The sequence below is a fragment of the Aphelocoma coerulescens genome, unplaced genomic scaffold (genome assembly GCF_041296385.1).
Source record: "Aphelocoma coerulescens isolate FSJ_1873_10779 unplaced genomic scaffold, UR_Acoe_1.0 HiC_scaffold_99, whole genome shotgun sequence".
Lineage (NCBI taxonomy): Eukaryota > Metazoa > Chordata > Aves > Passeriformes > Corvidae > Aphelocoma > Aphelocoma coerulescens.
Window position 1 is genome coordinate 487126 of NW_027184079.1, and position 13812 is coordinate 500937.

Genomic DNA, 13812 nt, shown 5'->3' on the forward strand with positions numbered 1-13812 from the left:
GACCACTTTTCCGCTGTCATCTGCTTGCAAACAGCAGCTCGAGTCATTTAATTTCCCACAAACTCCTCCTTCTTCTGCCAACAGATAATCTAATACCATCCAATGTTGAAATACCGCTTTCCTCATTTAAGTGGGTTGCTCAGCAAAAAGGTCAAGCGCTGTGGCTGGCTGGTTGGTAATTATTTCCGAGACAGCTTGTAACCTAATTATCTCCTTCAAATGATAAATGGGTTCCCAGGCATCTGGGATTAATTCCTTAGGTTTCCAAGGGGCTGGTCCATCGTGTTGGGTAACTTGTTCTGTTGGCCGTTCATCATTTCCCCGTTTTGGGGTGCTCCCTCCAGCCAGGGCTGCATCAGCTGACTGCTTTTCTCTAATTAAATCATCACAGATTTTGATTCCTAAGCGATTTCCCAGAACTTGTAGTAGCAAAAAGAACAACAGTCTACTAAATATACCATATCCCTGACCAGTTTGGAGGTAACCTGAACTAAGCATGTTGGCCACAAATCCAATACTGTCCTTTCAAAGCCCGTGTTCCATTAGCAAAGGAACCTACCCATGGTCATCAATTGGTGGCTCAAAATACAGCAGGATTCCCGGGCCTAACGGTCCTCCAACAAGAGTTGCCCCACCATAAGGGTCCCAGCATTTGCATTTCCAAGCTCCCGCACAGGGTTCCCACCTACATTTACATCTGCAAGCTGCTTGGTTGGATTTGGAGCAGAACTCACTAAAAGGCTTTGAGTTCCAATCCGGTGTGGCCATTCCCACTGATAATCACAAACAACATGTCTTCTACTTGTGGAATTTTTGTGGGGACTGCTCAAAAACAGGTGGTCAAAAAAACCCCTTGTCCCTCCCCATTGCTTTACAGGCTTCCAAATATTTTTGGTAAGTGTGATAAGAACGCCTTACGCAGCTACTGTTAGTGAGCCGAACAGGTATTTGATTGCATTTGCCTTGATATTTGGAACAATTGGAAGGAGGGCAATTGGGGGTCCAAACCCAGTTGTTCAAGCCCAGAGGGAAAGTCAATTGACAATTGCCTTTTCCTACATAGACACGCCCTATCCTATTTAGGCAATAAGTGCCTGTTGGAGAAGAATGAAGTGGCCATGAACTTCCTTCTTTGGCCCCAAATCCCATCCCACTGTGGCCCTCACATTGACCCACCATTTAGGTTCAGCTGGGCTAGCCAACTATGGCCACTCTTCAGATCCTCCTGGCCCTCCACAGAGCCAGCAATTGCTAAGGTTAAAAACTTTTGCTACTTCTTCTCCTAAGGCTGCAAATTGATTCTCCCACTCCTGGCCTAAACTCAGCTAACCATATCAAAGTAGAATTAGTAAGGAAAATGTTTTAATAGTGTCATCTAATTAGCTAGTCTAATTTTCCCGTTGTCTTCTGCAGCACCTGTGGCAATTGAAGACACAGAAACCACTTAACGTAACAAAATGGCCACAAGTATTAGCCCCCAAGTGAGTGGAGATTCTAGAGGAGGGATGCCTTTACAGTCTATTTCAGCAGACGGTCTGAAGGTAGGACTGCGGGGCTTCTTCCGATGTCGAAGCACTGCCTACTGCTCCGGCCCACTCCTGCAGAGTGTCAGTCACGGCCTCCCGGCCTTCTCCTCCAGCTGAGATGTGCAAATCTCCGAGGCTTCAGAGACCTTGACCCGAGAGTGACGGGTTCACCTGTGTTCAGCTTACTTGACGGCTGTTTTCTGTCGTCAGTGACACTTGGAATGGGCCACGCCATTTCACCAGCACTGGCGCTTCTTTCTACTCCTTAATTAGGACTCAATCTCCTGGTTGGATGTTAAAAGCAGCAAAGTCCAAAGGCCGGGCTTGCACCAGCTGAGTTTCCTGTTGAAGGGGTTTCACGAGAAGCAGGATCCTGGCCACAGATGGTTTTAAAAATGCATCACTTGCCTCTACCCCCCCCCACTGGGTGGAGACTTACCAGGGCAATTGCAAACAACGATTGAAAGGGAGATAACTGAATCTCTCTTCTGGCTTGGGCCCTCATTCTCACCAAAGCCAATGTCCAAAGCCCTACCCATGGCATCTTGGTTTCTATTACCAGCTTCAAAAGGTGTTTATTTCTCTCTTCATTGTTTTCTACCCGAGCCGAGCTCTGGGGGTGCCAGGGCCTATGGAGGTTCCATTGTGTTCCTAAAGAAGCCAAAACCCCTTGAAGGATCTTTCCTGCAAAATGAGTTCCCCTATCTGAATCTATTGCTTCTACAATGCTGTATCTTGGAATGATTTGTTCCAAAAATGCCTTAAGAACAGATCCTGTCATTACTGAAGTAGTTGGAAATACTTCTGGCCACCTTGCTAGCTGACATACGATTACCAGAAGATATTAAGCCTTGCCACTTGGGGCATCTCCGGAAAATCCACCTGGCATCTTTGGAAGGGCCATGCAGCCCAAGGCCTCCCTCCTCTAGCAAGTTACTTTGTAACTTGGCTGTTGGCTTTAGCACAGATCAAGCAACCTTCAACAGCTCCTTTTGCCAGTCTAAAAAGACCCCCAGCAACATACATCATGAGATAGGCTTCTGCCAATCCTCAGGAAGTGCAAGAACTCTCTTAATGGAGTTGCTTTAATATTGGTAGGGCCAAAGGTTCTGGTATCTCTTGTTTGCCATCCCTTGGAAACCAATTCTTGCCTTTTTTCTCTGCCACACGACTTTTAACTGTATGTCAAACTGCTGCGGTAGAAAAGACAGCTTCCTGGGCAGTGATGGAGTCACGGGGAGCAAAGGGGGCATCTTGGAGAGTTCTGGCAGAAGTGTGGCTTTCTGAGTTTCTTCATCCACCAAAAAGGAGACAGAGGAGTCCTGTAACATTCTTCAACTCCAGGGAGAGGCCATGGGGCTTTTGCCATGGAGTCTCTCAAATGATTGCGGGATGCAGCTCCCTTCTGATGCTAAGTTCCTGGCAACAGCACCCTCTGAGGTACTCGGGAATTACAGACTTCCGGAACTGCCTACTCTATGCCCCCCTCTAATATGCACTCCCCTTTTGGAATGGAAAAGGAAGAAAACCAAACTATTCCTAATGCTAGGAAGTCTTTGCTGCCTTGCTCTAGGTTCAGGAATTTAGCAGGGCCTTGGCTGAGCAACAGTCTCTGTTGATTAGTAACAGTTTCTAGAACGAATACTTTCTTCTGTTACTTCCCCCCCTGTAAATTCCTAGCCTTGTCTAAGGAGAGATTCACACGGTCTCTTTGTAAAGACACATCTATCTTACTCCTTTCACGCCCACACCTTCCTTGCGGTGGAACGGCTCTCCCCGGCACAGCACCTGGCACAAAACCCCCGTATACGCACACACACACCTGCACTTACCCTGCACTCCACTGCACACACACACACACACACACCTCCCGCACACTAACACCCCCTCCACATCCCCACCATGCTACTTGCAGTGGCCCCGCCCCTGCCATCCCCACCGGCTGGCAGCACCCACTCCTCGCATGCTTCCCCATGCCTTGCATTTCCTTGCTGCCCCCTCTGTAGCCTTCCCTCAACCTGCCTTTTCTCCCCTGCCTTGCACTGACTTGCTCACCCATCCCCCACCTGACTTCCTTTCACATTCGTCTAGGTCTGGCCTCACCTTTCCTTTTCCTTCTAGGACCCTCATTGCCTTGCCTCGCCTCGCAAAGCCACCACTTGCCTTGCCTTGCCCTTGAACCCCTCCCTTGCCTTGCATGACCTTGCTCACCCCTCCCCCACCTGGAATTCAACACCCCTTTTCAATGACATTTCTGGGCCTTGCCCTGCCCTTTCTGCTCCTCCGAGGAATCTCAAAGCTCTCAAGCATCTCCGGTGTTTCAGGATCCCATGAGAGGAAGACCAGGGGAGGACGCATGTTGCCACACTCATCTCTGTGGGCAGCCTTTGTCTGGGAGCAATCCTTGCATGTCTTGAACCTTGGAGGGGCAATTCACATTTTGCCCTTGAGCTCGGGGACCAGAAAGAGAGTTCTTTTGCATACAAGGGAAGGCAGGTAGCTCAAGTCTTTTAGGTACAGAGGAGAGATGACCCACGCGGGATCAAGGCCACACAGAGCACTTGGTCCTGGCCACTTTTGTGCACCAGCAGTCCTTGAATGTACTTCTCACCTGCCTTGCCTGGCCTTGCCTTGGCAACACAACACTTGCCTTGCCTTGCCCTGCTAGCCCTCTGGAGCCTTGCATTCCTTTGCAGGGCCCTGCCCCGCACATGACCTGCCTACTGTTTTCCTCCAGGGCCTTGGCTTGCTGAGCCCTTCCTGTTTCTGCCTGGCCTTCCCATCAGTGGCCCTTCCTTCCTACAGCCAGCCTTGCCTCTAACTTCTGGGCCTTCTCTTGCCTACCAGTCCATTTGCTTTCCCCTCACTGCTCTGGCCTTGCCTACCTCTCCCTTGACTTGCCCACAATTGCCTGCACTCGGTTTGCAGCGCCTTGCCTGCATGGAAGGCAAGGGAAAGAGTGGTAGGCCGGGCAAAGCAAAGCCAGCAAGTTGTAGGCAGTGCGAGGCAAGGCAGACGCAGGCAAAGGAAGCAGAGCAAGGGTACCTTAAGAAGAACTAGACAAGGCAAGGCCAAGAGACTCGGAGTGCCTTTCCTTGGGAAGGCAAGGACATAGTGCTAGTGTTGCTGGAGCAGATGTTAAGGTACTGTGGGGAGGAATAGTCCAGCAAGACATTTCTCTTCTGGCCCCTGTGCGTGTAGGGGCAATTGTTGGACATATTCAATACTGGAGGCGGATCAGTCGCTGGATGTGTTGTATTTTGGAGGAGGGGATGCCGTTTCTTTGGAGATGGGCTTGTAGTTGCTCTCTTTGGCAAGGAAGGCAGGTTTGGATGTGCACATCAGGTACTCCTAGGGATTTTAAAGGCTTTTCCCAACAGGCAGAGCTCTCTCTGGGTTCGAGCTGTTGAGCTGTCAGTGGGAATGCAAAGGCCAAGCTCTTAAGCTATTTGTCCTGGTGCCTTCAGTGTGTGAGCAGTCCCTGGTGCCGTTGCCTTTGGATCCTGACTCTGGGAGAGGGAAGGCTTAGGATGGTACCTAGAGCTGAGAAGGAGAGTGCTGAGAACAGCGTGTGTGCTGCTAGTTTGAGGGGTGCAGGTGAAGTTGTAGGCAGCAAGATCTTCCTCAGCTGGCACTGTTTTGAGCCCTGTTTTTGCCAGATGGTTTCAAGTTGGTGGGCGGAATCTGCGAGAGGGAAAAGATTTGTATGGGCCAAAGAGGTGTGGTGTAAAGAAGAGTGTGCTCTTGGAAGGGGAAGATGAGGGCAATCTTTTTGTCCTGACACCGTTGATTTGAGTGCAGGGCCGTTTGCAAGTTGCCTCTGTCTGCCCTTGGGGTGGTTTCGAGCTGGGCCAGGTGCTTGGCCTTCTTTTGCAAGTCTGCAGCGCCGTCGTGTGGTTGTTTCCATGAGCGCTGACAGTGCCCGGCAAAAAGCGCTTGGCTGGCGCGGCCCCAGTCGTGTGGAAGCAGTTGGTGGAAGAGCTCCGCTGTGCATCCTGCCTCTTGGAGACATAAAAGGATGTAACCCTGCGCGTAGGGGGGAAGCAAGACGAATCTTTTCATTGTTGGCTGAGCAGTTTCTAAGCGGCAAAAGTAAAGGCAGTTTCAGCACGGCCTCTTTCTTTCAGAACCTTTTCTGTGCCATCATGAACATGCTCAACATGCCACTCGCACCCGCTGAACTGCATCAAATGCCCTGGAGATAGGCACTTTCCTTCAAGCTCTCTGTAGCATCGTACCCTCCACCTCTGGCGGATCCCAAAGCCCTTCCAAACATCCAGCAGCTGCACGCAGAGAACAAGTGCTAAAACAAGGCGTTGGCCTTCCTAGTCCTTTTAAAGTCTGTGAACTAGGCGAAACATTCCAGTGAGCAGCACTTTCCTTCGCAACTATATCTAGAGCATCATCACATTCTCTCCAAGTGGGTAAGTCCACCCTTGCAGCGCAGCGTTTGAAGCCACAGTTCGGACTGAGAGATAGGCCAGGTGAGAAAGCATTTCTTGACTATCCCTCTTCTCTGGAAGACTTGATACTCGCAGCGCGACCACGTCCACACACCTTCAGTGTGGCCAGGTTCAAGCAGCTAGAGCTCCCAGAGATGGGAGAGTCAGGAGAGAAGACGTTCCAAAAGTACCGTGTACTTACAGCAGCATTAAAACTGTGCACAGCAGTCTGCAGCACTGTAGACTGCGGCTTCTCCGACAGACGAGCCATCCCATTGTTGCCTCTCGCAGCCTGCTTGCTAGCTGCTCTCCTGAAGAAAAGAACTAGAAGAAAAAGCCAATGCTGGGCTGCACCTTCCCCTTGCCTTACGTAAAGCCACCTAAACTCCCCGCTGCACTCTCTACTTCCCCTCTCCTTGGAAGCGACCACTGTGTTTGCTGCATCTCGAAGCCTAAAGTTAAGCGCCAGTGGTTTTGGGGATGGTTGGAAGAGGGATAAGTAGTAGCACAAGGAAGTAGTTGTCGTTGAACTTCCTCCTTCTCAATGCTAACGTGAATTGGGCAGGCAGGCGAGTGCTAGCCACGCTCCTTTCTCAGTTTGTACGCTGCGGACACGAGTCCGGTGCTCTGCGCCTTCGTTCGGCCTCTTTAGTACCCATGTCGCTCTTTCATTCAGCCGGAGTCGAAGCGTCGTCTACTTCTCGCCCAGAGAGCACGGTGCCGGCAGCGAAATGCCCCAGCCGACTGCTTCTGCCGACACACGCCTGGTCTATGCACTTTCCCTCGCAGCGACATACAGCAGCACTTTCGGTCTTTCTTGTCGTCCAAATGTAAAGGGAAAGATTCTCTGCTATGTCCCGCCCAGAAAACAGTTTTAGGTCAACCAGCACGCCCAGAGCTTGCCCTCGACGCGTGGAAACTTGTGTTTGCACCACATTCAAGTGGTAGCCGTCTTTCCTTTACAGGCTGCAGAACGCCGTCAGATCCCGGTGCTCTCTGCACCTGCCTTCTCAGTTCCAATACCGCCGCGCACAATACAGCTTTGCAGGAAGCAAACACGCGGATAGTCATGTCGCTCAGAAGAACGTGCCAGGACGAAAAGATGTTCTTCCTTTCTCCTCGTCGCCCATATTGTGGTGCTGTATTAAAAGCCTTGGCCAGCGAAAGGCTAATCCAGCAAGTGTTTCTCACCTGATGCATTTCGCTGAGGGAGAGCTGAGGAAAATCCTTGCACAGCACACTGCGGATGCGTGCAGTACACATGCTGAAGAGAGCCACAGCTAAAAGCAATCGCTGGGCTTCAGTTCTGTCCAGACGGCAGAAGGCGAAGAACGAAGCAGCTGGGCACCGCGTTAACGTACTCAGTGGACCGAATTTCAAATGTCCAGCCAAGAGCTGCTTCACAAGCAGATTCAGCTGAGAATGCTCTGGATGGTTCACAAAGTAAGGCGTAGCCGTTGCACTCTATCACACTATCAGGCCAGAAGAAGTTTCTTACACCTTCAATGCTGCAGAGTCCATGCAGCTGGAGCACACGCAGTAGGACGCGTCCAGATAGACGGCGTTCTTCAAGTACCCCCCTCCTCCAAGCAGCCTTGAAACTGAGCACAACACACTGCGGCTCGGGAGCTTCCTTCTCAGATAGACGTGCCGTCACGTTATTCACTCTCGCAGCTCCGTTGCCCACTAGCAGCAGGTGCTACCAAAGCAAAATGCTCCAGAAGTAAAAAGCACTGCTGAGCAAACCTTTTCCTTTGCCTCACGTAAAGCACTGTAAACTGTCCGCTGCACTCTTTATTTCCATTCTCCGCTGCATCTACCACTGTCATCTCTGCATCTCGAAGCATAAAGCTCGGCACAATTCTTCCCAGGGAAAGCTGGAAGAGAAATAGGTAGCAGCACAAGTAGCTGCAAGTGGAACTTTTGTTTTCAACTGCTAACGTGAATCCGCAAAGAAGCGAGCGGCAGCCACGCTTCTTCTTGCAGCCTGTGCGATGCGCACACCAGCTCGGTGCTCTGCGCCCTCATTCGTATGCTCTTCGTACCATGTCGCGCTTTTCATTCAGCCGGAGTCGAAGCGTCGTCTACTTCTCGCCCGGAGAGCACGGTGCCGGAAGAGAAATGCCCCAGCCGACTGCCCTTCCGAAACACACCAGGGCTATGCACTTTTCTCGCAGCGACATACAGCAGCACTTTCGGTCTTTTCTTGTCGTCCAAATGTAAAGGGAAAGATTCTCTGCTATGTCGGGCACAGAGAACAGTTTTAGGTCAACAAGCACGCCCAGAGCTTGCCCGCGACTCGTGGAAACTTGTGTTTGCACACATTCCAGTGGCAGCCCTCTTTCCTTTACAGCCTGCAGAGCGCCGTCAGATCGCGGTGCTCTCTGCACCTGCCTTCTCCCTTTCAAGTACCACTGCGCAGAATATAGCCTTGCAGGAAGCAATGACGCGGATAGTCGTCTCGCAGAGAAGAACGTGCAAAGACGAAAAGATGTTCTTCTTTGCTCCTCCTCGTCGCCCAGATTGTGGTGCTGTACTGAAAGCCATGGCCAGCGAAAGGCTAATCCAGCAAGTGTTTCTCACCTGATGCATTTCGCTGAGGGAGAGCTGAGGAAAATCCTTGCACAGCACACTGCGGATGCGTGCAGTACACATGCTGAAGAGCGGCAAAACTCAAAGCCATCGCTGGGCTTCAGTTCTGTCCAGACCGCAGAAGGCGAAGAACGAAGCAGCTGGGCACCGCGTTAACGTACTCAGTGGACCGAATTTCAAATGTCCAGCCAAAAGCTGCTTCATAAGCAGATTCAGCTGAGAATGCTCTGGCTGCTTCACAAAGTAAGGCGCAGCCGTTTCCATTCATCACACTACCTGGCCAGAAGCAGTATCCTACACCTTCAATGCTGCAGAGTCCATGCAGCTGGAGCACACGCAGTAGGACGCGTCCAGATAGACGGCGTTCTTCAAGTACCCCCCTCCTCCAAGCAGCCTTGAAACTGAGCACAACACACTGCGGCTCGGGAGCTTCCTTCTCAGATAGACGTGCCGTCACGTTATTCACTCTCGCAGCTCCGTTGCCCACTAGCAGCAGGTGCTACCAAAGCAAAATGCTCCAGAAGTAAAAAGCACTGCTGAGCAAACCTTTTCCTTTGCCTCACGTAAAGCACTGTAAACTGTCCGCTGCACTCTTTATTTCCATTCTCCGCTGCATCTACCACTGTCATCTCTGCATCTCGAAGCATAAAGCTCGGCACAATTCTTCCCAGGGAAAGCTGGAAGAGAAATAGGTAGCAGCACAAGTAGCTGCAAGTGGAACTTTTGTTTTCAACTGCTAACGTGAATCCGCAAAGAAGCGAGCGGCAGCCACGCTTCTTCTTGCAGCCTGTGCGATGCGCACACCAGCTCGGTGCTCTGCGCCCTCATTCGTATGCTCTTCGTACCATGTCGCGCTTTTCATTCAGCCGGAGTCGAAGCGTCGTCTACTTCTCGCCCAGAGAGCACGGTGCCGGAAGAGAAATGCCCCAGCCGACTGCCCTTCCGAAACACACCAGGGCTATGCACTTTTCTCGCAGCGACATACAGCAGCACTTTCGGTCTTTTCTTGTCGTCCAAATGTAAAGGGAAAGATTCTCAGCAATGTCGGGCACAGAGAACAGTTTTAGGTCAACAAGCACGCCCAGAGCTTGCCCGCGACTCGTGGAAACTTGTGTTTGCACACATTCCAGTGGCAGCCCTCTTTCCTTTACAGCCTGCAGAGCGCCGTCAGATCGCGGTGCTCTCTGCACCTGCCTTCTCCCTTTCAAGTACCACTGCGCAGAATATAGCCTTGCAGGAAGCAATGACGCGGATAGTCGTCTCGCAGAGAAGAACGTGCAAAGACGAAAAGATGTTCTTCTTTGCTCCTCCTCGTCGCCCAGATTGTGGTGCTGTACTGAAAGCCATGGCCAGCGAAAGGCTAATCCAGCAAGTGTTTCTCACCTGATGCATTTCGCTGAGGGAGAGCTGAGGAAAATCCTTGCACAGCACACTGCGGATGCGTGCAGTACACATGCTGAAGAGCGGCAAAACTCAAAGCCATCGCTGGGCTTCAGTTCTGTCCAGACCGCAGAAGGCGAAGAACGAAGCAGCTGGGCACCGCGTTAACGTACTCAGTGGACCGAATTTCAAATGTCCAGCCAAAAGCTGCTTCATAAGCAGATTCAGCTGAGAATGCTCTGGCTGCTTCACAAAGTAAGGCGCAGCCGTTTCCATTCATCACACTACCTGGCCAGAAGCAGTATCCTACACCTTCAATGCTGCAGCGTCCATGCAGCTGGAGCACACGCAGTAGGACGCGTCCAGATAGACGGCGTTCTTCAAGTACCCCCCTCCTCCAAGCAGCCTTGAAACTGAGCACAACACACTGCGGCTCGGGAGCTTCCTTCTCAGATAGACGTGCCGTCACGTTATTCACTCTCGCAGCTCCGTTGCCCACTTGCAGCAGGTGCTACCAAAGCAAAATGCTCCAGAAGTAAAAAGCACTGCTGAGCAAACCTTTTCCTTTGCCTCACGTAAAGCACTGTAAACTGTCCGCTGCACTCTTTATTTCCATTCTCCGCTGCATCTACCACTGTCATCTCTGCATCTCGAAGCATAAAGCTCGGCACAATTCTTCCCAGGGAAAGCTGGAAGAGAAATAGGTAGCAGCACAAGTAGCTGCAAGTGGAACTTTTGTTTTCAACTGCTAACGTGAATCCGCAAAGAAGCGAGCGGCAGCCACGCTTCTTCTTGCAGCCTGTGCGATGCGCACACCAGCTCGGTGCTCTGCGCCCTCATTCGTATGCTCTTCGTACCATGTCGCGCTTTTCATTCAGCCGGAGTCGAAGCGTCGTCTACTTCTCGCCTGAGAGCACGGTGCCGGCAGAGAAACGCTCCGGGCTTCTGCCTCTGCCGAAACACGCCTGGGCTATCCCTCTCAGCGTTAAGTAGCACAAAATGCTGTCTGCGTTGTGGTCTTAATCTTAAGGGAAAGATTCTCGGCTTCGGCTAGCACAGAGAACTTTGCTGGGACAATACATGTGTTTTATTATCCTTTCTCGCAAGAAGACTATGGTGCTTCCTTGGAACTGTTGGCCATTGTAAGGCTAATCCAGCAAGTGCTTCTCTCCTGACACATTTCTCTGAGCGAGAGCTTCGGCGGACAGTTGGGCTCTGCGAAGCAGAAAGTCTGTGCTTGCACGTAGCGCTGAGGAGAATCTGTGCACAGCGCGCTCTGGATGCGTGCAGTACACACACTAAAGAGAGCCAAAGCTCAATGTCTCAGTTCTGTCCAGCGCCGGAAATTGAGAAGAACGCAGCCCCAGAGCTCTGGGCTGGAGTGTGCGATGGTTATGAGCTGTGCCGCTCTTCTGCGTGTCTACTGCACGCATCCATAGTGTACAGTGCAAGGATTTTCCTCAGCTCTCGCTCAGCGAAATGCATTAGAAGGGAAGCACATGCTAGATTAGCCATTCGTTAGCCCACGCTTTCAGTAGAGCACCACAATCTGGGCGACGAGGAAAAGCAAAGAAGAACATCTTTTCGTCTTTGCACGATCTTCTCTGCGAGACATCTCTCCACGTCTTTGCTTCCTGCAAGGCTGTAAGGTGCGCGGTGGTACTTGGAAGGGAGAAGGCAGGTGCAGAGAGCACCGCGATCTGACGGCGCTCTGCAGGCTGTAAAGGAAAGAAAGCTACCACTTGAATATGGTGCAAATACCAATTTCCACGCGTCGCGGGTAAGCTCCGGGTAAGCTTGGTGACCTAAAACTGGGCGCTGAGTGAGACGTAACCGAGAATCTTTCCCTTTGCATTCCGGCTCCAACGCAAACAGAATGTGATGCTACTTAGCGCTGCGAAGGAAAGTGCATAGCCCTGGTGTGTTTGGGAAGAATCAGCAGCCTGGAGCGTTTTTCTGGAGCCTTTCTCCGCTGGCACCGTGCTCTCTGGGCGAGAAGTAGACGACGCTTCGACTCCGGCAGAATGAAAGCGCGACATGGTACGAAGAGCATTAAAGAATGAGGGCAGAGCACCGAGCTGGTGTGTGCATCGCACAGGCTGCAAGAGGAAGCCTGGCTGTCACTCGCTTGTTTCCGGATTCACGTTAGCGTTTTAAAACAGAAAGTTCCACTTGCAGCTACTTGTGCTGCTGCCTATTTCTCTTCCAGCGTTCCCTGGGAGGAATTGTGCCGAGCTTTATGCTTCGAGATGCAGAGATAACAGTGGTAGATGCGGCGGAGAATGGAAATACAGAGCACAGCGGACAGTTTATGGTGCTTTACGTGAGGCAAGGGAAAGTGCAGCCCGGCAGTGCTTTTTACTTCTGGAGCATTTTGCTTTGGTAGCAGCTGCTGCAAGTGGGCAACGGAGCTGCGAGAGTGAATAACGTGACGGCACGTCTATCTGAGAAGGAAGCTCCCGAGCCGCAGTGTGTTGTGCTCAGTTTCAAGGCTGCTTGGAGGAGGGGGGTACTTGAAGAACGCCGTCTATCTGGACGCGTCCTACTGCGTGTGCTCCAGCTGCATGGACGCTGCAGCATTGAAGGTGTAGGATACTGCTTCTGGCCAGGTAGTGTGATGAATGGAAACGGCTGCGCCTTACTTTGTGAAGCAGCCAGAGCATTCTCAGCTGAATCTGCTTATGAAGCAGCTTTTGGCTGGACATTTGAAATTCGGTCCACTGAGTACGTTAACGCGGTGCCCAGTTGCTTCGTTCTTTGCCTTCTGCGGTCTGGACAAAACTGAAGCCCAGCGATGGCTTTGCGTTTTGGCGCTCTTCAGCGCGAACACTGCACGCATCCACAGTGTGCTGTGCACGGATTTTCCTCAGCTCGACGTACAATCATTTTCTTGCTGTTTCCAGAGTCTAAACTCTTCGTGAAACTCTCGCTCAGCGAGATGCGTCAGGAATGAGGCACTTGCTGGATGAGCTTTTCGCTAGCCAAGACTTTCAATACAGCACCACAATTCAGGCAAGAAGCAGGAGAAAGGAAGATCATCCTTTCGTCCTTCCACGTTCTTCTCTGCGAGATGACTACCCGTGTCTTTGCTTCCTGCAAGGCTGTAAGAGGCGCGGTAGTACTTAGAACTGAGAAGGCAGGTGCAGAGAGCACGGCGGTCTGACGGTGCTCTGCAGGCTGTAAAGGAAAGACGGCAGCCACTTGAATGTGGTGCAAACACAAGTTTCCACGCGTCGAGGGCAAGCTCTGGGCGTGCTGGTTGACCTAAAACTGTTCTCTGGGCGGGACATAGCAGAGAATCTTTCCCTTTACATTTGGACGACAAGAAAGACCGAAAGTGCTGCTGTATGTCGCTGCGAGGGAAAGTGCATAGACCAGGCGTGTGTCGGCAGAAGCAGTCGGCTGGGGCATTTCGCTGCCGGCACCGTGCTCTCTGGGCGAGAAGTAGACGACGCTTCGACTCCGGCTGAATGAAAGAGCGACATGGGTACTAAAGAGGCCGAACGAAGGCGCAGAGCACCGGACTCGTGTCCGCAGCGTACAAACTGAGAAAGGAGCGTGGCTAGCACTCGCCTGCCTGCCCAATTCACGTTAGCATTGAGAAGGAGGAAGTTCAACGACAACTACTTCCTTGTGCTACTACTTATCCTTCTTCCAACCATCCTTGGAAACTTTGGCGCTTAACTTTAGGCTTCGAGATGCAGCAAACACAGTGGTCGCTTCCAAGGAGAGGGGAAGTAGAGAGTGCAGCGGGGAGTTTAGGTGGCTTTACGTAAGGCAAGGGGAAGGTGCAGCCCAGCATTGGCTTTTTCTTCTAGTTCTTTTCTTCAGGAGAGCAGCTAGCAAGCAGGCTGCGAGAGGCAACAATGGGA